Source organism: Apium graveolens, chromosome 5 (assembly GCF_009905375.1).
Source record: "Apium graveolens cultivar Ventura chromosome 5, ASM990537v1, whole genome shotgun sequence".
Classification (NCBI taxonomy): domain Eukaryota; kingdom Viridiplantae; phylum Streptophyta; class Magnoliopsida; order Apiales; family Apiaceae; genus Apium; species Apium graveolens.
In genome coordinates, this window is record NC_133651.1 from 161,282,467 (window position 1) to 161,306,179 (window position 23,713).

A 23,713-nucleotide genomic window follows, 5' to 3' on the forward strand; every position below is an offset into this window, starting at 1 on the left:
AGTTCTAATAAACAACCCTGAAGCCTTGTACAAGGCAAATAATTGTAAATGTGTATGTCATTCCACACTTTACGCCAAAATGATACCTGTAAGGGAACGAATGAACTTAACTTCTGCGAAATCTTTTACGGTTTCCCAGAAGTTTGGGGGCAAATGATAGGGAATAAAATAAACCCTGATTGCGTAATTAATATCGCATTAATTGTATTGACACTGGGCTGACATTGAAGCCCATTAGAAGAGGCCCAAGACCCTGATTATTAATTAATAACGGAAAAATCAGCTATTATGAAGAGTCCCAATAAGGACATAAATCCTAGTAGATTAGCCTCCAAGGGACTTAAAAGGATAAGGAATCAGTTTCCTACCACTTAGGACTCCAAAGTCCATTCTAATTCTGAGACTTTCCCACCAAGTCTCCTAACCCAAGTCCAATTCAAGGACTCCCAACATCTATATAAGGGGCCTCACCCCACCAATCGGAACTACGTTTTAGACTTAATCCTTGGAGGACATGAAAGTCACTACGTCCTTGGTGAGCCCTCGCCGCCATAGCCCCGAGGACAAGTATCACCAAGAACTACGTTTTTTGACTTGATCCTTGACAATCAGCAAGGTACGTAGGCATCTTGTTGGCAGATTAAGTCACAAAACACAAGAGCAGTCAAATCGAGCCTCGAAGCTCACGTTCCTTAGTAATAAATACAAAAATCATATACCCTAGTTTTTAATCCATAACAAGTTTCTTAGCATTTGCAGCAGATTCCTCTTTTCAAGCTCTACAAATCCATATCAACTAAACAATCTAATAACCACTAGAATAGAAACCCCCAATTTCAATTGAAAACATTCATACGGGTTATAAACCATAATTTTAAAATTCGAAAATCAAACTCAATTTTGAACATGTTATTGAACTCCAAATCAGTCATATAATATACCAAAATGATCAGGAAGAAAATATCTACAACATGCAATTATCAAATCATTCAAACAACATCTCGAACAAAAATTTATTTTTTAATTCAAAATAATTCAAAATTAATTAAAAATATAGAAAAATACCAGTTGTTTCTGCAGTTACACAAGCCCTGGAATCTGAAAGTACTCTTCAAATCCTTCGTTTTGGTTACTCAAGCGTTCTAATCGAACTTCGGTAACGCCTTGAAATTAAGGTTTGATTCTCGGAAACTATTATGAAATTAAGGTTTTTCTCTGGAAAATTATATATTTAATTATTTGCAAATGATTATTTGTACAAAATAAAATACGGTAAAGGTTATTTATATTTACGGAATATTGGTACCCCATTAGATCATATCGAATATAAGATATTACGTTTATTTGATAAAACAGATCCATAATGGTACCGGTTTTAGGATAATTATCCAAATCTATACATTTTGTAACTGCGGTCTTGGTCTCAGCGCTTTGGTTACACGTATTACGAGAAGATAATATAATAGTTTGATTAACAGATCCTGTTTCTCAAAAGTACGGGTTTATCAATTTACCGAAATGAATTTAGTATCGGAAATTTTGTGCCGGGACCCGCACTGAGAAAACCGTATTTCGGATCAAAAAAGTCAAAACATGGAAAATGCTCGGAATATTGCAATTAGGTTAGGAATGAGTTTTCGGAAGAGTTTCGGGTTGTAAAAACGTAAAAACGGTTAAAGTCGATTGGTTCCCGATTATACAAAATAGTTTATAAATACTCGGAAAAATAATTTATTAAATCCATAAATCTTTTATAAAATCATATAACACCATAAAAAATTAATATAAAAATATGACAATTATCTATACTTTATTTTAGACATATAAAAATTAAAATACTCAGATTTTATCATATTTAAATATCCAAACACATATACCACTTAACAAATAATTCACAGAATAATCACAAGATAAATACAAAATATTTATTTATTGACAAAAATAATTACACAATATATCCCAGATATTACAGGTAATCTAGAGAGCGTTTATGCTAACGCGTTCTCGATCTCACAAGAGGACACTGGATAAAGCGGAGGAAGAAGTTGAAGTAGTTGAATAAGTTTTTGTTGAGGAGAAAGTTGAAGAAGAAGTTGTTATTGTAATGGGGGACCCAGCAATGAATCCGATGGCTTTGATGGATTACTCTCAACCAAAGATCGATGATATTCAGTCTAGCATTGTCAGACCAGTCATCACGGCTAATATTTTTGAAATCAAGGCTAGCACGATTCAGATGTTAAAGAATTCAGTTTAGTTTGGGGGTCCTCCTATTGAAGATCCAAACATGCACATCAGAGATTTCATCGAGATCTACGACACTTTCAAGTTCAATGGAGTTTCTGAAGATGCTATAAAGCTAAGGCTTTTCCCGTTCTCTCTGAGGGATAAAGCTAAGAGCCGGTTACATTCTCTATCAGCAGGTTCCATCACCAAATGGAAAGATCTTTCTCAAAAGTTTCTTACTAAATTCTTCCCTATGGCAAAGACAACTGCAATCAGAAATGCTCTTACTCAATTTGTGCAGCAATCGGGAGAGTCTTTATATGAAGCTTGGGATCGTTATAAGGAGATTCTTAGAAAGTGTCCTCATCATGGGATGCCTGACTTGATGATTATCAACTGCTTTTATAATGGCTTGGGAGCACAGTCTAGACCCATGCTTGATGTAGCATCAGGTGGAGGCTAAGAGCTACGATGAAGCTTATGATTTGATTGAACTGATGGCTGCTAATGAATACCAGAAACCTTCTCAGAGACTGCCTCAAGGCAAGGTAGTAGGAATTCTGGAGGTGGATGCAGCTACTACTATAGCTGCTCAACTTAAGGCTTTAACAATGAAGGTGGATTCTTTAGCGAATTATATTGTTAATCGGATCACTAGTATCTCTGAGCTTTGTGCTGGTGTAAATGAGACAGAGCAGTGTGCTATTTCTAGTGAATTAACTCAGTTCGTGAGCAACTTTCAGAGGTCGCAGCAACCAGCTCCAGCCACCTATCATCCCAACAATCGCAATCATCCTAACTTCAGCTGGAGAAACACTCATAATATGGTGCAACAGCCTTATCAGTAGTATGCAGTAAAGCAATACAACCCTCCTAGTTTTCAACAACCACAATATGTACCAAGATAATAACTCCAACTTTAAGAATCTAATGAAAAATCTGAATTGGGGGAATTGAGGCTCATGTGCAAGAGCCAAGTGGTTTCTATTAAGACCTTGGAAAATCAAATTGGGCAGATTGTCAATGCCTTGCTGAATCGACAACCTGGTACACTCCCTAGTGACATAGAAGTTCCAGGCAAGAAGGAAGCAAAAGAGCAGGTTAAGGTAATTACATTGAGGTCTGGAAAGGTTGCACACCCCGAAAAATCTCAAGTTCCAGAAGATGAAGTTGTGGGTGAAGAAGAGGTGCAGAAGGAAGCAGAAGTGGAAACAGGGAAGAAAACTGTGTAACACACTCCTTCTGAGGGTAATACAGGGGAGAAAGAGGTCTATCCTCCACCTTCTTTTCCTAAGAGTCTGCAGAAGCAAAATTTGGATAAGCAATTTGCTAAGTTTCTGGAGGTGTACAAGAAACTTCACATCAACATACCTTTCGCTGAAGCTCCTGACCAGATGCCTAGCTATGTGAAGTTTATCAAAGGTATTCTATCTCAGAAAGTGAAGCTCGATGACTTAGAGACCGTTGCTCTTACGGAGGAATGTAGTGTTGTGCTGCAACAGAAGTTGCCTCCGAAGCTTAAAGATCCCGGAAGTTTCACTATTCCTTGCACCATCAGAAACTTGTCATTCGACAAGTGTTTGTGTGATTTGGGAGCTAGCATCAATCTGAAGCCTTTGTATGTCTTCAGGAAGTTGGATTTACCGTATTTTAAGCCTACATATATATCCTTACAATTGGCCGATCTTTCTATTACATATCCACGAGGCATTGTGGAGGATGTCTTGATAAAGGTGGACAAACTCATCTTTGCAGCTGGCTTTGTAATTCTTGATTTTGAGGAGGATAAAAAGATTTCCATAATCTTGGGAAGAGCATTCTTGGCTACTGGCCGAACCTTGATTGATGTGCAAAAGGGTGAGCTCACTATGCGAGTACTGGATCAAGACGTGACTTTTAATGTATTCAATGCCATGAAATTCCCTACTGATAATGAGGAGTGCTTAAAAGTGGAATTGGTCGATTATGTTGTTACTTCAGAACTTGATCAAATGCTAAGGTCCGATGCTTTAAAGAAGACCCTGATGGGGAATTCAGATAGTGAAGGTGATGAGCAGTTGCAGTATTTGAATGCTTCTCCTTGGAAGAGAAGGCTGGATATGCCTTTTGAATCTCTTGGAATGTCAGAACTTAAATATGTTGAGGGGTGTCTCAAGCCTTATATTGAGGAAGCTCCTACACAAAAGCTTAAACCTTTGCCCGAACACTTGAGGTATGTTTTTTTAGGTGATGCATCTACCTTGCCTGTTATTATTGCATCTGACCTTTCAGGTAGTGATGAGGAAAAGCTCTTGAGAATTATGAGAGAGTTCAAGTCGGCAATTGGATGGACTATAGCAGAGGTCAAGAGAATTAGCCCTTCTTATTGCATGCATAAAATTCTGCTAGAGGAAGGAAGTAAGTCGAATATTGAGCAACAGAGAAGGCTAAATCCGATCATGAAGGAGGTTGTGAAGAAGGAAATTCTCAAATGGCTAGATGCAGGGATCATCTAACTTATTTTTTACAGTTCTTGGGTGATCCCAGTTTAGTGTGTGCCGAAGAAAGGAGGCATCACAGTGGTTGCTAATGAGAAGAATGAGCTCATTCCTACTCGAACAGTCACGGGGTGGAGAGTTTGCATGGATTATAGGAAGCTGAACAAGGCCATGAGGAAGGATCACTTCCCTCTTCCTTTTATTGATTAGATGCTTGACAGGTTGGCTGGGCATGAATACTACTGTCTTCTGGATGGCTATTCGGGTTATAATCAGATTTGCATCGCTCCAGAAGATCAGGAAAAGACTACCTTCACATGTCCATTTGGTACTTTTGCCTTCAGAAGAGTTTCTTCTGGGTTGTGTGGTGTACTTTCCACATTTCAGAGGTTCATGGATGATTATTCTGTGTTCGAGGATTCTTTCGACAAGTGCTTGAAAAATCTTGGCGCAGTTCTTAAAAGGTGTGTTAAGACCAATCTGGTTCTCAACTGGGAGAAATGTCACTTTATTGTTCAAAAGGGCATCATTCTTGGGCACAAAGTCTCTAGTAAAGGTCTTGAGGTGGACAAAGCCAAGGTGGGGATCATTGAAAACCTTCCGCCACCAATTTCTGTTAAGGGGATTCGCAGTTTTCTTCGTCATGCGGGTTTTTATTGGCGGTTCATCAATGACTTCTCTAAAATCTCTATACCGTTGTGCAATCTTTTAGAGAAAGATGTCCCTTTCAAGTTTGATGATAAGTGTCTAGCTACTTTTGAGAGCTTAAAGAAGAGCTTGATTATGGCACCTGTCATAACTGCACCTGATTGGGATGAGCCATTTGAAATGATGTGCGATGCAAGTGACTATGCGGTTGGAGCAGTTCTTGGTCAAAGGAAAAACAATATATTTCATATGGTCTACTATTCTAGTAAGACCCTTAATGGTGTTCAACTGAATTACACTACTACTAAGAAGGAACTCTTAGCTGTTGTCTACGGTTTTAAGAAGTTTCGTTCTTATTTGCTTGGGACGATAGTGACAGTGTTCACTGATCACGCTGCAATTCGCTATCTCGTCTCGAAGAAGGACTCGAATCCTAGACTAATTTGATGGGTTCTTTTACTTCAGGAGTTTGAATTAGATATCAAGGACAATAAAGGTACTGAGAAACAAGTTGCTGATCATCTCTCTCGTTTAGAAGATCCAAGTGCGACTTCACAGGATAAGACATTGATAAATGAGTTTTTTCCTGATGAGCAATTGTTTGGGGTACAAAAAGAGGAACCGTGGTTCACAGACATTGTGAACTACCTTGTGAGCAAAATTATGCCTCCAGACTTGACTTATGCTCAATAGAAGAAGTTTCTTCATGAAGTGAAGTGGTACATGTGGGATGAGCCATTTTTGTTTTGGCAAGGAGCTGACCAAATCATCAGGAGATGTATTCCGTACAGCGAGACGAAGGGTATCTTATGGGACTGCCATTTGACTGTTTATGGAGGCCACTATGGTGGAGAAAAGACAGTAGCTCGTATCCCTTAAGCATGATTCTTTTGGCCTACATTATTTAAGAATGTGCATCAGTTCGTTTTGAAGTATGATCGATGTCAGTGTGTTGGTAATATGTCCAAGAGGGATGAGATGACTCTTAATGTGCTTCTCGAGGTTGAGGTCTTCGATGTTTGGGGAATCGACTTCACGGGGCCGTTTGTCTCATCTTGCAAAAATTATTATATCTTGATGGTGGTCGATTATGTGTCAAAATGGGTGAAAGTTAAAGCTTTGTCGACGAATGATGTGAAGGTAGTGCTTAATTTTCTTCACAAGCAGATATTCAACAGATTTTGGAACTCCAAGAGTCAAAATCAGTGACGAGGGATCGCATTTCTGTAATCGCAAGTTCACTGCTATGATGCAAAGATATAATGTGAATCGTCGTATTGCTATAGCCTACCATCCTCAGACTAATGGTCAAGCTGAGGTATCTAACAGAGAGATCAAGCGAATTCTAGAAAAAGTTGAATGTCCATCGATAAAGGATTGGTCTTTGAAGCTGGATGAAGTTGTTTGGGATTATCGAACAGCATTCAAGACTCCGCTAGGCATGTCACCGTTTCAATTGGTTTATGGTAAAGGATGTCATTTGCCTGTGGAGCTAGAGCATAAGGCATTTTGGGCTTTAAAGAAATTAAATCTTGATATGGATGCAGCTGGAAAGAAAAGGATGCTTCAATTGAATGAACTCGATGAGTTTCAACTTCAAACGTATGAGAATAACAAAATGTATAAGGAGAAAGTCAAGAGGTGGCACGATAGTGGTCTAGTGCTCAAATTATTTATGTCGGGGTAACAAGTTCTTTTCTTTAACTCTCGTCTCCGTCTTTTTCCTGGAAAATTGAAGTTAATATGGTCAGGGCCGTTTATTATCAAAACTGTGTTTCCACATAGAGCGATGGAAATTTTTGAGAATGATCCAGGCCAAGCATTCAAGGTAAATGGACAGCGTCTGAAGCATTACTATGGAAATACGGTAAATCGTGAGGTGGTTAGTGCCGTTCTATTTTCCACTTGATCTCGGGATTCTACGTCAAGCTAGCGACGTAGACCAAGCACTTCTTGGGAAGCAAACAAAGCTTGTTGTACATTAGTAGAAGATAGAATGAAGAAAAAGTAGAAGAAAAGACAAAAAAATCAGAAAAATAGAAAACATGGTGTTTTTTCCAGAAGCACGGCGCGCCCACGCTACCTGGCGGGGCAACCGTGCTGAAAGTACATAAGCACGGCGCACCCATACTGGGAACTGGGGCAGCCGCGCTGGAACTCCAGAGACACGGCACGCCCGTGCTGCCTAGCGGGGCGGCCGCGCTGACCCCCTGTAGTTGAAAAAACAGAAAAATGAAAATTCCAAACAAAAATAAAGCACCAGCCGAATTTCCCTCCTCCATTTCCCTTAATTCCTTCTCTAATTCAATTCTTACATCCTATTACTCCCACTAATTCCATATTCTTAACACACTTCTCTTCTAATTCAATTTCTCAATTCCAATATACATACACTTATACACAATCATCTCCATCATACGTTACATATTCTCTCAAACCCTAACTCTCTACACACTTCTCTTTTCTCAACTTATTCAAATCCAGTGGCACCAAAGAGAGTAAGGACTCAAGTTAGCAGCAGCACCACCGATTCTTCGAGTGTTGGGGGTATGAGGCCTAGGTTTGCTAATCCGGAGGCTGAAGCGGAGTATACGAGGCAGTTGATGAAGCCAATAACGAAGGAGAGGGGTTTTCTTCCATCAGGTAAGGATGGTAAGCTACTTGAGATAATTTTGGAGATGGGTTGGGTTTCTTTTTATGAGTCACCTGATGTTGTGCCTATGAGTGTTGTTCGCGAGTTCTATATGAACGCGAAGGTGGATAAGAATGGATTTGCGGTGGTGAGGGGATTGATGGTGGATTACAGTCCTGAGGCTATTCGTTTGGTGATTAACCAGCCCAAAAAGCAGCCGGATCAGGAGGATTGGGTGACTAAGACCGTGGAGGATTTTGACTTGGACCTAATTATTGCTACGCTGTGTATCCCAAACACTCACTGGAAGTTCAAGAGGGGCTCGAACGAGTATGCCACTTTCCCTGCCTCATGCATGAACATGAACAGGGAGACTATGTGGATCTTGGGTCCATTATCTACCAGGGTATTTTGAGGTTTCTGCATGGGAGCATTACATGATCTATTCCTTGTACGTCAATTGTGACAAAGCTTTTTATGGTGGTGGGTGTTCATTGGCCCGCACACGAGCAGCTTCAGCCACCTAGTGCCCCTATTGATAGTTCGACGATAGCAGTGATGCAGGAGTGGTACGGTGGGAAAGCTGATGAGAAGGGACTTGGCTACACTTATTATCACTTGCCGCGTGGCCAGCCAGCCGATCAGACATATGTTGGTGGTTCTTCTCAAGCACGCAGAGTGGCATGAGGACATCAGATGGGTGAGGCCGGTCCTTCACAGCAGCAGCAGCAGCAGGATGTAGAGGATAGTGCTTGTTTGGTTCAGTGTAGTATAGGCGACTTTCGATACGGATGGATGCGATGTACAAGTCGCATAGTAGGTTTGCACAGGATCTTACCCAGGCATTGAGAATAAATTTTAGAGCCACAGGAGTTGATATCCAGTGGCCAGTTTTGGTGAGGATTTCGTGTACCCGCCTCCTGACACTCCACCAGCGGAGGGTGATGACCATCCTGATTCCGAGTAGGTATGCCTTGATTCCTTACTATTACCTTCACTGAGGATAGTGAAAATTTTAAGTTTGGGGGTGGTAGTTAAGGAATATGTTTGTGTGAGTCCATATAGTTGTATATTCATGTTAGTTTAGTTCATATAGTTTGCATATTTGTCATGTAGTTATTTGTTTTCATTTTTTTATTTTTTTAATTTATTTATCATGTTAGTATGTTGTATATAGTTACATTGGCATTATATCATGATCCCTTAGGTTTGCTTTTCCGATTAATTTGTGATGTTGATTCGAGTGTAGTGTTGTCGTATAGAGGAATGTTAAGTCTTAATGATTTGATTTCTATGCTAGAAATGAGGAAAACTTTCACTAAGCCTTATAGGATGCTTGTGTGCTAGATCATGATCATGGTTTGTCGTTTGCTGAGGTTTAATCACTCATTTATGTCTAGAGTTTAGGATATTCTCTTAGTGACAAAGTAACATGGATATTTAAAAATTAGAGAAAACATTGGATTTCATTTCTAGTTGTTGTGGCTAGGTGTTAAATGGCTAGTAGTCGGCTCATATTTATATGACTAGTCTAGGGTTGAGCGAGATGGAGCGAAACGCACTCGTTCAATTGCTGAAAAAAAAAGAAAAAAAAATAGAAAAAAAAATATGTGTCATGCATAATTGATCATGAGTGAGCTCTTTAATACTCGAGTTATTAAATCTAGGGGACTTTGTGCCTAGTGACCTAAGGCTTTTATAGTCTAGGATCTGCTAACCTAACGCTCACTACATGGGTATTATTACATAAGTCTTTTGTGGACCTCACTCATTGCACGATCAAACAAGCATAATTTTGTTGTCATATGTTATAAATAAAAGCATGAATCCGTGTATAACTCTGATATAAAAATTGAAGTGTTGTCAGTTATTTTGAGTTTATCGTTTATTCTATTTATAACCTTGTAATTGCCTTGATGAGTGGTGAGTTATTATTATTGATCTAGTTGCGAGAGTATATTTGTTAAATATTTGTATACACGCATGTTTCTGGTTTGTAAGTTAATTTGTGGGATTTGATTGAACTTTATGTGAATAATTGCATTTGTTGAGATGTTGCTCATTGATTGGTTTAGTTATGCTAAGGGGATCGTTGCATTCATGTTAGTTGTATTCATACATTTTTATTTCTTGTTTTTGAGTCTGTTATGCTTGCAGAAAAGCATCGATTCAAGTTAGGGGGTGTGTTAACTGGCATTTATATCCACTTAGAACACTTCATAAAGTCTCAAATTGGTTTTTTGTACTGAAGTTATTTGTGTTTTTGATGTATTTTTGTAGTGTTTTGCATTTCAGGGCATAATCGGAAGCAGAAAAGGTTTTTACATTATTTTTATGCTAGAAGACTATTAGGATGGAGCCTCGGTCAAATGCGCGAAGAAACCAGCAAAAAAAGCAAGAAAAATAAGTTTTGGCAGAAGCATAGGGCGGCCGCGCCCAAGTCCAGAGCGGCCGCGCTCGGTTTATAGAATGTCAGGGCGACCGCGCCGCTTGACAAAGCGGCCGCGCCAGGTCAGGAATTTTAGATTCCGGATTTAATTAGAAGACTTATCTACTGGATTCCTGGTTGGATGGGCTAGTATTTAAAGACTCTTTTAAGACGTTTTTCATAACTGAGACTAAGGAGAAGACGACGAGAAGACCTAGGAGCACAAATACAACCAAGGAGAAGAAAAGCTTATTTTTACTTGTGATTCTTTACTAAGTTGTAATCTTGGATGCTAGTTTTCTTGTTTGTTGAACCTATTACTCTTGTTAATGTACTTTGATATATTTATTCAGTTTATAAGGACTTAGTTTATTATACCATGCTTTCATCGGAACCCACGGGGATGATGAGTTCGGTTATGAAATAATAGTTATCGTGGGGTTCTAACGGATTTACTTATGAATTTCAATAGTTAATTTTGTTTTGATATCTTAGTGTGTGGTGATTGTATGATATCCTAGTATTGGTTGTGCTTATTCGTCTTATGAGCGTCGTGAACTTATAAGATAGTATGTTAATCTCTATTGAAGTGACAGTGAATTTAGAGGTTTAGAACGTTCCATGCTAGCCTAGGTTCATGTATTTGTTATGCATGATTCGTAGGTAATTTTAACCATCTTACTTGCCCTATATAATCATGATAGATAACTTTTACATTAAACATTTATGTTGTCAAATTCTATAGACATATAGGGTCTTAATATAATTGGTGTCTATTCAACTTCTATCTCTTTTGTGGATGTCTGGTGGTAGGGTATTCGTACAACGAAAGTTGGCGTTTACTAGTTTCGTGTTATCTAATTAGTTGTCATAACCATTGCATGCTAAGGTTAAGAACAATGACTTTGAATGAAGTAGTAATAAAGTTAGAATCGTATATGTGTCTCATATAAGTAATTCAATCTTAATTCTCTTCGTTAATGTTATTTAGTATAATCTCTTAATTTAATCAAAAACCAATTTGTTGTTTATCTTAGCATTGAACGATAGCCACATCATTGTTGCATAAGTGCATAGATTGAAGTTTAACCTAGACCAGTCTCTGTGGGAACAAACTAGAAAGAATTCTATATTACTTGCGAACGCATATACTTGCATGTAATTTAGCGCGTGTTTTCGTCGTAACAGAAATCAGTGAGCAGGGTAGAATCTCCAGTCATGTTCCTTGAGTAGCCACTATCAAGATAGCAAAGATTCTTTCTATTTCCCTGCACACATCAAAATCAAATCAAGTTGATTTTGGTACCCAAGTTTCCCTAGGTCCTGCCTTGTTAGCCTTCTTTTTAGTTTTCTTAGGCTTTTCTTCATTTGACTTAGGTGATGAAGATTTAACCTTGGTCATTAGAGTAGGGCTCTGAAAACCATTCATAATTGCAGAATTATCATGCATAGGTTGGTTAACATGAAATGGCGTATTATGTGCAAACATGTTATTCCAGTATGACATGTTAAATGGCATTTGAGGCATATTGAATGCAGCATAGTAAGAATTTTGTGCAAATGGCATATTAGCAAATTGTGCATTCAAATTTTATGCAGGCATAACATTCTGTTGCCCAGTGAAGATACAATTGTTTAAGGGGGTTCGATACAATTGTATAAATGTTTCAAACAAGTAATAAAATATAACAGCTTTTTATATATCTGATAAAAACTGTTACAAAACTCTCTCAAGAAATACTGATGTTCTTGAGAGCTGCTAGGTCGAATGATACTCGAGATCGATACACTACGTGATGACCTAAACTGTGTTTATATACTACACAGCTACAACAACTCAATGTAAGATATGAATTATCAAAAGCTAACTGAAACTGATACATATCTTCAACTGAATAGATAAAGTCCTATAACTCAGACGTAAAAGATATCTACTCTATAATACAAGGAACAGAACAAATCTTTTAAGATGACTGTCTTCAAATACTGATGACATCCAAATACTGATGATGTGTCAAATCCTGATGACACATCAAATACTGATGACACCAAACAGCCAGATCCTGAGCTCCTTCTGATCATTGAGAATTCAATATGTAACAATCTCCCCCAATTTATGCTTAATGTAATGAAGCATAAATTTCATTCTCAATGATGCCAAAACCAATCTATAAAATGTACAAGGAGTAAAGCTGACTTCAGTATCTTCAAATAACTGACAGTTGTTTCTAGAAAGTTTTTCAATCTTTATTCCTCCTTGTCTCGTAGGACTTTAACAAGCTTTTTCTTCAACTCTCTCTTCTCTTCAGTGTCTTCTCCAAGCTGATAGATAGCTGATCTTAACTTAGAAATTGAGCTTTTGCTTATCTCAAGATCACCAATTAACATGTAGCTTAAGCTAACATCTTCATGATCAGGACTAAGGATAACTGAAGACTGTTGAGAAAAACTTGTAGCATTGCAGCTCCCTTTTTCATCTTCATTTCTTGACCAGTATAAGTTTTGTACTCAGGAACATAATCACCATTGTATTTGTCATCTTTTGTTATGACTCTTCTTCTGATGACTTCAAGTATCATAGAAGACCAATTTCTGGTGACACTGTTCTTAACTCTAAGAAGATAGTGAATGTATTTCAATTCTGACACAGTCTTCATTAAGAGTTGTTGCAATGTAAAGATATTTACTTTACCATCTCTGAAAAAGTATAGAATCTCTTCTCTAACATCATTATCATTTATCTTTCTATAGACGATCTTCACAGCTTCAACTTTCTTAAGATGTGAAGGAGAAACTCTTTCACCAAGATTCTATGTCAGAGTATTTGTATACAGCAGATCAGATCTTAGAATCTCCATATCAGAATGACCAATGCCTCCTCTGGTTCGAGATTTGACAAGTCTCAGTTTTTCATTGTATTCCATCCAAGAAGGTTTCTTGATGGACTTATCAACATCTTCCTGTTCTGGAATAAAATCTCTTAACCCTGCTGACACAAATTCAACATGCTTGAACCCTTAGGATAATCGAATGTATAAATGCCTTTCCATCTTCTATCCTTCTTGCTGAGAGGAGTATAACTTGTAGATAGATCATGAATCTTCCCTTTTCCTTTATGCCATAGCTCCCTCTTTGATTTTAAAACTCTCTGCAAATATTCTTTGCATGCTTCATTAGCTTTCCTTCTATCAACCTTTTCTTTTTTATCAACCTCTGAAATATGAGAAGTGACTACTGGAGTAAGGGCTGAATCATTTAATGCTTCGATCACCTTTTCATCAGAGTCAAAATCAGCTATCAGGTTCATAGCATCAGGTTCTGCTTTTACCTCAGGATTTGTGTCTACATCAAGAGTTACATTCTGATTTGCTATATCAGCCTGATCAATGTCAGTGGCTGACCTTTTCTTCCTTGGTATAATCAACTCTTCTGGCTTTTGAACTTCTTCATCTCTTTCATGTCCTTCATGTCCTTGTACAGGAATATAACCTTCTCTGGATAGAAAATTCAGAAAAGTAGAGTTAAATGCAGTCACTTGACTTGATTTATAAGTTCTTCCTCCTCTTCCTCTTCCTCTAGCTCTTGTAGATCTTCCCCCTCTTTTTCCTCTTCCTTTAGAAGTGTTAGCTTCAGCTTCATTTTGATCCATTAGCTCCTTTTGTTGCATAACTGCTTCTTCAGGTGTTAGATCAGGAAATTCTTCAGTTATATACCCAAGAGCGCTCCTAGCATTCTTTTGCTCAAACATCTTGTCTTTGTAGTATAAGACAATCTCTTCACCTGTTTCCTTATTCCTGTAAGGAAAGAATAATCCCTTAGCATCTGCTAAATTAGAGATTGTAACATCATCATCCTCGGGAGCACCAACATTAGTCTTGTGCTTGGCTTTGTAAGTACCAGTAGACTTCCTTTGTCCTAAAGAATGAGTCTTCTTGGAATGTTGAGGTTGTAGAGCAGTAGAAGCAATTTGAACATCTGTAACTGGATTATTCTTATCACCATCATCATCAATATCTTTATCGTTTGTCTGGATAGAATCTGGTGTACATTTTGTAGCAATTATCTTATCCCCCTTTTTGGCATCAGTATTTTAAAGAAGAGAAAACATATCATCCAGTTTGTCACCTATAGAAGAGACCTTATCTTCTAAGGAGGAAATTCGAGAGGTCATGCTGTGTTGAGATTCAACAACATCTGTGATAGTATTTTTCACACTTTTGAATTCAGCTGAGGTAGGTGTGTGAAGCAAAAATCCATCAATTTTCTCCTTGACATCAGCATGAGACTTCTTCATTTCATCAAGGTTAGAGTGAATTCCTTTAACAAAAATAGTGGAGGCCTTAAGATGCAACATCATATCAGGAGTTTGAATTTCATCATAGGCACGATGAATATGTTGCATGCCAACAGCAGATGAGATGGAAGTATTTGCAAGTTTCCATTTATAATCCCATTCTATATGTCGAAAATGTTCAGCATCGGCTGATTTTCATTGAATTACGAAGAAGAACTAACACTGGACTTTTTAGATGCATCAATTGCAGACTTAATCTGAGCTCCGTCAGAAGTATCCTCATTACTATCATTATCAGAATCAGACAAACCACCAGAAGAATTTGTATAATTAGACAGAATTGCCTTTCCTTTATCCAAGTCCTTTGCAAGAGATGCATGTGGTTGATGAGATCCTGAAATAGAAACATGGTAACACCTAAATCTCTCTGTTCTTTTCAAGTGATCTCATCACTTCTCACATGATATATTACTTTTAAGAGTAATATTATTCTCACAGAAGAAACTTTACAAGTAAAAAGAAAACTTATAAGATTCTTGTCTCAAAGCTACCTCTCCTTTTGTCAGTATAGGAGACTGCCACTCAAAACTTTTTTTCTATGATATTTTCACACAGTCTCACAGAAAGGCTCAATCATATATTTAGCAAAGAAATAAGAGATGGCTGAGAAGAGTTGTATGCTTGTCATATAAATAGAGTTAACCTCAAAGAAGAGACTATTTATAATCATACAAACATGAGAATATATGAGAAAGTTAGCAATACCTGAAGGTGAATCCTCAAGTGGAAATGAGGATAGTGGAGGGAAAAATAGCACATCAGGATGCTTTTGTAAACTAGCAATCAGTAGGGGATCATCAAAAGTAGCTAGTTCAGTTGAAGGATGAATCTGTGTAGAAGTTGTTGTAACATCAGGATTTGATCTGTCAGGAGAAGGTGAGAGACCAGCATCAGTACTTTGAACTGATGGTTCTTGTGGAGTGTGAGAAATGTGAACTGCTTCAGCAATGCTTGGTGAAGGTTCTTGTGTGCTCTTCTCAAAAATAGGATCATTTATAATTGCATCCACCTTTGACAGTATTTCCTGATGAGTTTGCTTTTCATGTAGTAGTTTAATAGAGTCAGCAAGAAGATCACTCTAAGCAATATTAACAATGATTTGTGCAGCCTTGATGTCTACATCTTCCTTTTGAGAAGATGGTTCTTGTGTGACTGGATGTGTTGCAGTAGCTAAATCCCTTTGAGGCTTAGGTTCTTGTGTACTGACATCCTTGGTAAGAGGCTGAGTCTTCTTCTTCTTTCTGATGTATCCAACTACTTCTTCAATTTTTCTTTTCAACTGGCTCCTTATAGTTTTCTTGTGTTCAGCAGTTGCTTCAATTACTGGAAGCTTGTCAAGCAGAGTACTAGCATCAGTAGTTGGCTCCTTGGTTCCAGTAATGTCAACAGAGTCAGCAGGATGTTGATCAGTAGATTTCTTGATTTTTGACAAAGACCCTATTGACATCTGATCATCTGAGTCGGAATCATCTTGTATGATCAGTCTTCTTTTTCTGACTGGAAAGCAGTCTTCTTTCTTCTCACTGTCACTCAGTGAGGCTTGTTTAGCTTTCTGTCCAGAAGTGACAGATTTCTTAAACAACCTTTTCTTTGTTACAACTGATGTCTTTTGAGAGACAGCAGAGGAGGCTAATTTAGAAGCTGGATGTGTTTGCTATTTGGAAGAAGAAGTGCTTAGGTTAGAAATAAGATGGGTAGTTTCTTGATTCTCAGCATTAGAAACTATGACAGAGGTGCCAGCATCAGGATTTGCAGGAACTTGTATAGGAGTAGGTCTATTTCTTAACAGAAATTTCCTGACCTCTCTAGGAAGAAAGGGTGGTCCAGAAAATTTATTCTTATCTTCCCTTTTAATATGATCAGTGATAGCCTTTTCACAAATTTGAAAAACAGAGAGTAATTCATCATCATCAAAAATAACATTAGGGCTTAGAAAGTTGAAAATTAGTTGTAAAAATCTAGTATACCCTATTACTCCTGAAGCATCTGCTCTCCTAGCAATTATGAATTGTAGTATAATATTACCATAATCAAAATTACCAGAGTAAAGAAGAGGTACCCAATTTTCAGAGAAGTGGATGGAAGAGCATCAAAATTTATTGTCTTATTCAAGAAACATCTACTGATGCAATCAAAGAAAAAGTTCCATTCTCTTTTCAGTTTAGTCCTTGCTAGTTTTCCAATGGTTGTGATTTATCCTTGATAGCCTAAAGTCCTTAGCATATCAAACAGCTGCTCAGAGGTATGAGTATTAGGAGCACCATCAAGGGCAGGCAATCTCAAGGCTTGAAGCAGAATATCAGCATCAACTTCATATCTTTGGCCCTCATATTCAAAATAAAAACCGGTATTTGTTGAATTTACCAAAGCTGTATTCTATACTTGCATGAAAGCCCTGTATGACACCTTGACAGGATTCGTAAGAGCATACCCAATTGGACATTAAAGTAGAAAATCCTGAATATCATGAAAAGATGATGGTAGCTGCTGATGTGTAAGCAGAGCTAAGTAACTGTTAGTACCAAATGTATTTCCATGAATGATTGTGGTTTGGCTAAAAAGTGGTGAAACTTCAGACTGTGTCATGATGTGTATAGTTTGTGAGAGAGAGTATAAGTGAGATGTACACAATGAAATTATGTGTATAATGAATTGTGTCACATAATTTCTTCTGGTTTTATAACTTTACTACTCTGGAGTATAACACATTCATATGAAGAAGGTAATTTAGTGAATTTGACTTTGAACAGGTAACAATTACTGAGTAATAGAATTTGACGGTGGAGTTAATTGCGGAAGTAAAGACAAAATACATACAGATATATCAAGACACAACTGTAGAAATTTGTTTATCAAATAATCCACCATTAATCAATAATTAAGTGAGACACTTAATTGTAGCAAGAAAACTACTCAGAAATTAATTAAGACTAATAATCTGAATTAGAACATGCTGACCTGTCGTCAGTATTTGAGACCTCATTTCTGTCAGGATTTGACAAACTCAGGATATGTCGATTTGAATTCAACAGTTGTTTGTCAAAGTTTCACAAATTATTAGCAAACCACAATTTTATTCAAAATAATCATCAAGATATACATTTGAAGTGGATGATGTAAAGATTAACAGGCTTCAATAAGAACATTAACATGCATACATAGAGAAATAATCATAGACTAAATCTTGCAATCAAAAGAAATTTCATTAATATATCAGAAGAGTACATTTCATGAAATTTGTAGATTACATGCAAAAAGATTACAAGATAGTCCTAGTCCAAGAAGATAAACATCAACAGTCTTAACCAAAGATTTAAGGTTGTTGATGTTGATTAGGTCCTCCTACTATTGACAAATAGCATAGCAAGACGGATGATCCGTTCTTGCTGAAGAAGAGCCTTTTCTCGTGCTTCTTCCAATAGATCAAGATGGGGATGATAGTCCATCTCAAAGAACAGGAGATTTGTATGAATCTCTTGTGGAACCAAGTTCCACACCTCTTCGAGAATGGCAGTGATGTGCCATTCCTTCTCCCAGTCATCACAACTGAACTCTACGTTAAAGTTTTCAAAGTTCATGAACATGTTTACAAGAACCATTTTTATGACAGTGAGAAATAAGAGAGAGAGAAGATCGTTTTGTGTGAGAATAGGAGATGAAATGACTGAGCTGGAATGACGGTTAATAGCCAAAGGAATATCAAGGGACTAGGAGACTGACCAATTATTAAGTAAAGAGTTAACTTAATGAATTAACCAAAAGATGCCTTGGTAAGGCGTGTCTCCCTAGACTGATTTGTAATGATGATAATGATATATTTATTCATATATGCACATTTAGCAAATAAATTCACTTAATTTATTATGCATAAAATAAAATACATCACATATTCCTGGCTTAATATCTAAAAATAGCATTTAGGACATATCAGGATTTGATCAATATACATCAGGATTTGACCAAATATAAATTGAAATGAATTTATTTGTCCCAACTAACCATACCAAGTTCATTTACAAGCTTTGTAAACGTTGCTTCAGGTAATGGCTTTGTGAAGATATCAGCCAGCTGCTGATCAGTAGAAACAAAATGAAGCTCTATGGTTCATTCCATGACATGCTCTCTTATTAAGTAATATCTGATACTGATGTGTTTAGTAAGAGAGTGTTGCACCGGATTTCCTGTCATAGCAATAGCACTTTGAATATCACAATAAATAGGAATTTTTGAAAATGATAATCCATAGTCCATGAGTTGATTTCTCATCCATAACAACTGAGCACAGCAACTCCCAGCTACAATATATTCAGCCTCAACAGTTGAAATAGAGATAGATTTCTGCTTCTTGCTGAACCATGAGACTAATCTGGCTCCCAAAAACTGATAGCTTCCTGATGTACTCTTCCTATCTATTTTGCATCCAGCAAAATTAGCATCTGAATAACCACATAATGCAAAATCATCTTCCCTTGCATACCAAAGTCAAAGTGAAACAGTACCCTTGAGGTATCTGAAAATTCTCTTTACTGCAATTAGATGTGGCTCCCTTGGATTTGCCTGAAATCTTGCACACAAACAAGTGGCAAACATAATATCTGGCCTACTAGCAGTTAGGTATAGAAGAGAACCAATCATACCTCTATAGCTTGTGACATCAACTGTTTTACCTTCATGAGGATCAAGTTTTGTAGTAGTTTCCATAGGAGTACTTATAATTGCACTTTCTTGCATATTAAACCTATTTAGTAGATTCCTTATGTACTTGGACTGATTAATATAGATGCCATTATCAGTCTATTTAATTTTCAATCCTAGGAAATAGCTCATCTCTCCCATCATACTCATTTGATATCTTGATTGCATCAACTTTGAAAACTTATCACACAGTGTTTGATTAGTTGATCCAAAAATGATATCATCCACATAAATTTGAACTAAAAGCAAATCATTACCTTTATTAACATAAAATAAGGTTTTATCTATTTTACCTCTTTTGAATCCACTTTCAAGTATAAACTGAGCAAGGGTTTCATACCATGCTCTAGGTGCTTGCTTCAGTTTATAGAGTGCTTTATCAAGTCTATAAACAAGTCAAGATATTTAGGATCCACAAATCCTGGTGGTTGTTCAACATAGACTTCCTCTTCAAGTTCTCCATTGAGAAATGCACTCTTGACATCCATCTGGAAGACCTTGAACTTCTTGTGAGCAGCATGTTAGATATATTTGATAAGGATATGGCTAATATGATTTATGTTTAGTTTTTAGATCTTACTTAAACAGGATAAATCAGTACTTACTGGAAGTCAGGACTTAAGGATAACAGTACTTATATTATCAGAAGATAATCATCAGAAGATGGATATCAGAACTTAAGTACTGAAGGACGTTCAGATAAGGACAACGGTTGATTAAAGGAAAGAAGATCGAGACAAACATAAGAAGAGATATGCATGAAGAAGGAATTCTATGAAGAATAGAATACTTGGAAGAAAAGATATCTGATTGATATATTTTAGGAAGCAGAATTATATTCCATATCAATTAGCGATTATCTTATAAATGTGTAGTATATAAATACAGACATAGGGTTTACACTATAAGTGTTATCATATTTGAGAAGATTATTCATTGTAACCCTAACAGCTCTCGTGATATTTGTTCATCACTGAGAGGTAACAGTTCCATACTGTAACAGAGTTTATTGTTTCAATAAAGTTTGTTTTCTGTTACTTGAGTTATTAAAGTTCGATTTGATTGTATTTTACACTGTATTCACCCCCTCTACAGTGTGTGTGTGACCTAACAAGTGGTATCAGAGCCTATCTGTTAACGCATAAACAGTTTAAGATCCAAACACAATCATGTCTGACAAAGAAACTCCAACTAAGCCCACCAAAACTGAAGAACCTCCAAAAACACAAATTCAAAGTCGGTATGAAACCATCAGAGTTCCCATATTGAGACCATCTGAATATGCCATATGGAAGGTGAGGATGACCATGTTTCTGGAAGCTACAGATCCAGAATATCTTGATAGAATCAAGGAAGGACCTCACAAACCAACCAAGCTCGCTGTTGCAGTTGTAGGTGAAGCATCAAAGACTGTACCAAAGGAGAAGAGTGATTATACTGCTGAAGATATCGCATCAATTGCTAAGGATGCCAAGGTACGACACTTACTGCATAGTGCCATTGATAATGTAATGTCAAATAGGGTAATTAACTGCAAGACTGCAAAGGAAATATGGGATGCTCTGGAAATAAGGTGTCATGGAACTGATACAATTAAGAAGAACATGAAGACAATACTCACTCAAGAGTATGAACACTTTGACTCAAAGGCTAATGAGTCATTGACTGATTTATATGATAGATTTGTCAAACTCTTGAATGATTTGTCACTAGTTAATAAGAAGTATGATCTTGAAGATACAAACCTTAAATTCCTGTTAGCTCTTCCTGAATGCTGGGATTTGAAGGCAACAACAATAAGAGACAACTACAATCTTGATGAAACAACTCTTGATGATATCTATGGAATGCTCAAGACTCATGAACTTGAGATGGAACAAAGAAGCAAGAGAAAAGGAGGAAAGTCAAGGACAGTTGCTCTTAAGGCTGAAGAAGAATCCCCCAAGGCAGCTACCTCAAGGAAAGATAAGGGTAAAGCTCTCTTCACAAAGTCTGATACTCAATCATCAAGTTCTGAAAGTGATGATGACTCAGATTCTGAAAGCTTGCCTGAGACTGATGCTGATGAGGAGATGATGAAGCTGTGTGCTCTTATGGTGAAAGGGATCAAAAGATTGTATACAGGAAGTTCAGGAAGGGAAAGAAGTTTTCCAGGAAAGGCACAAGTTCTGATAAGAAGAATTTCAGAAGATCTGAGGGCAGAGGAGGAAAGTCTGATAGAGGAGATTATACCAATGTCAAATGCTATAACTGTGGTGAGAAAGGCCACATATCTCCTGATTGCAAGAAAGTGAAGGGTGACAAAGGCAAGGCTCTTGTCATAAAGAAGAAAAGCTGGATAGACACCTCAGACTCTGAAAGTGAGGAGAATTATGCTTTGATGGCAAATGCTAATAAAGCAAGTGTTGAAAGCAGTTCTGAAGCTGCTGAATCAAAGGTACCTCAGACTACTTATGCTTTTCATACTGATGATATTAATGAGTTGAGAAGATATCTTAAAACCATGTTTGTTAGTTATAGAGATCAAACTCTAACATGTGAAAGATTAACTTCTGAAAATCTTGCTTTTAAGAAAAGATATGATTTCTTAGAAAAAAGAGTTAGTTATGTTCCATCAAACTCAGAAAGATAGAGATTATGCTTTTTATGTTAGGGATGAATTGCTAAAAATGAATGAATCTCTAAAAACTGAGTTAGAAAAGGAAAGAGAGGTTATTAGGACTTGGACTAACTCTGGCAGAACAACTCAAAATTTGCTAAGTAGTGAAAACTGGAAAGAGGGCTTAGGTTATGGAGAGGATAAGAATGATAAAGGAACTGTAGAAATTAAGCCTGTTGTTGTTAAGCAAAAGCCAAAGTTAAAACCTATTAAGTTTATAACTATAAAGTTTGATAATGAGAAATCAGAAGTTAAAAAGGGATTAACTTCTGACAAACTAAAACAGGAAAAGACAGCTGAAGTAAACATAGGCTTAATGACTAAGAAGCAACTTAAGCATAAGCTGAAAGATATTAAGAACGCAAAAAGGTAAAATCACCTAGGAAAAATAGGAATGGAAAGGAAGGTGTGAATAAAAGAAATGATTATAAGCCTGTTCCTAAAGCTCCTAGGAAAACGTGTCATAAATGTGGAAGTTCTAACCATCTTGCCTCTTTTTGCAGGAAGAATAAGAACATAAACTCCTTACCTTCAAAGTCAGGAGTTAAGAGTCAGTCTGTTAGATATAAGCCACAAAATCCTTGTTTTCATTATGGTAGTTTATGGCATTCCATTTATACTTGTAAGGAATATCATAGTTTGTACTATGATTATTATCAAATAAAACCTTCTTCAAAGAAAGTTTCCATTGTTCCTTCTAGTGTAAATTCTGATTCAAAGTCTGATAGTGTAAATTCTGATAAGAAAACTGTTAACATAAACTCTGATGCTAAATCCGCTGTAAATGTTAACAAATTTGATAAGGCCAAAGGATCCAAGCAAGTCTGGGTCCTTAAAACTAATCATTAGTGGTCTTTGTGATTGCAGGGCAACAAGAAAAAATCCTGGTTCTGGACAGTGGATGTTCAGGACATATGACTGGAAATAAAGCCCTGCTATCAGACTTTGTGGAGAAAGTTGGCCCAAGTGTTTCTTATGGAGATGGAAACGTTGGAAAAACTTTGGGATATGGCAATATCAATCTTGGGAATGTCATCATTAAAGAAGTAGCTCTGGTCTCAGGACTTAAACACAATCTGTTGAGTATAAGTCAAATCTGTGACAGAGGTTATCATGTTGATTTCTTTGAAGAACACTTTGAAGTTGTGAGTAAATCTAAAGGCAAAGTTGTTCTGAAAGGATACAGGCGTGGTAACATTTATGAAGCTAAGCTTTCAACAAGTACTGATGGTTCTGCAATCTGTCTGATGAGTAGAGCATCAATTGAAGAAAGCTGGAATTGGCACAAGAAACTCTTTCATTTAAATTTCAACAATATAAATGAATTAGTCAAGAAAGATCTTGTGAGAGGACTGCCAAAGTCAGTATTTGCTCCTGATGGCCTTTGTGATTCTTGTCAGAAGGCTAAACAAAGAAAATCCTCATTCAAGAGCAAGACTGAATCATCAATTCTTGAGCCTTATCACCTACTACATGTTGATCTATTTGGTCCAGTAAATGTCATGTCTATTGCAAAGAAGAAATATGCTATGGTCATAGTGGATGAGTTCACCAGATACACATGGGTGTATTTCTTGCACACAAAAAGTGAAAC

At 37.1% G+C, this 23,713-nt stretch overlaps 1 non-coding gene across 1 annotated transcript; it reads right to left on the reverse strand.

Annotated features, from left to right (window-relative positions):
- Window positions 1-2,494: 2,494 nt before the first annotated feature.
- Window positions 2,495-2,601, reverse strand: LOC141663169 (small nucleolar RNA R71). Its single transcript, XR_012551252.1, has one exon. It is a non-coding gene; the product is annotated as a small nucleolar RNA R71 (small nucleolar RNA).
- Between the last annotated feature and the right edge of the window lie 21,112 nt (window positions 2,602-23,713).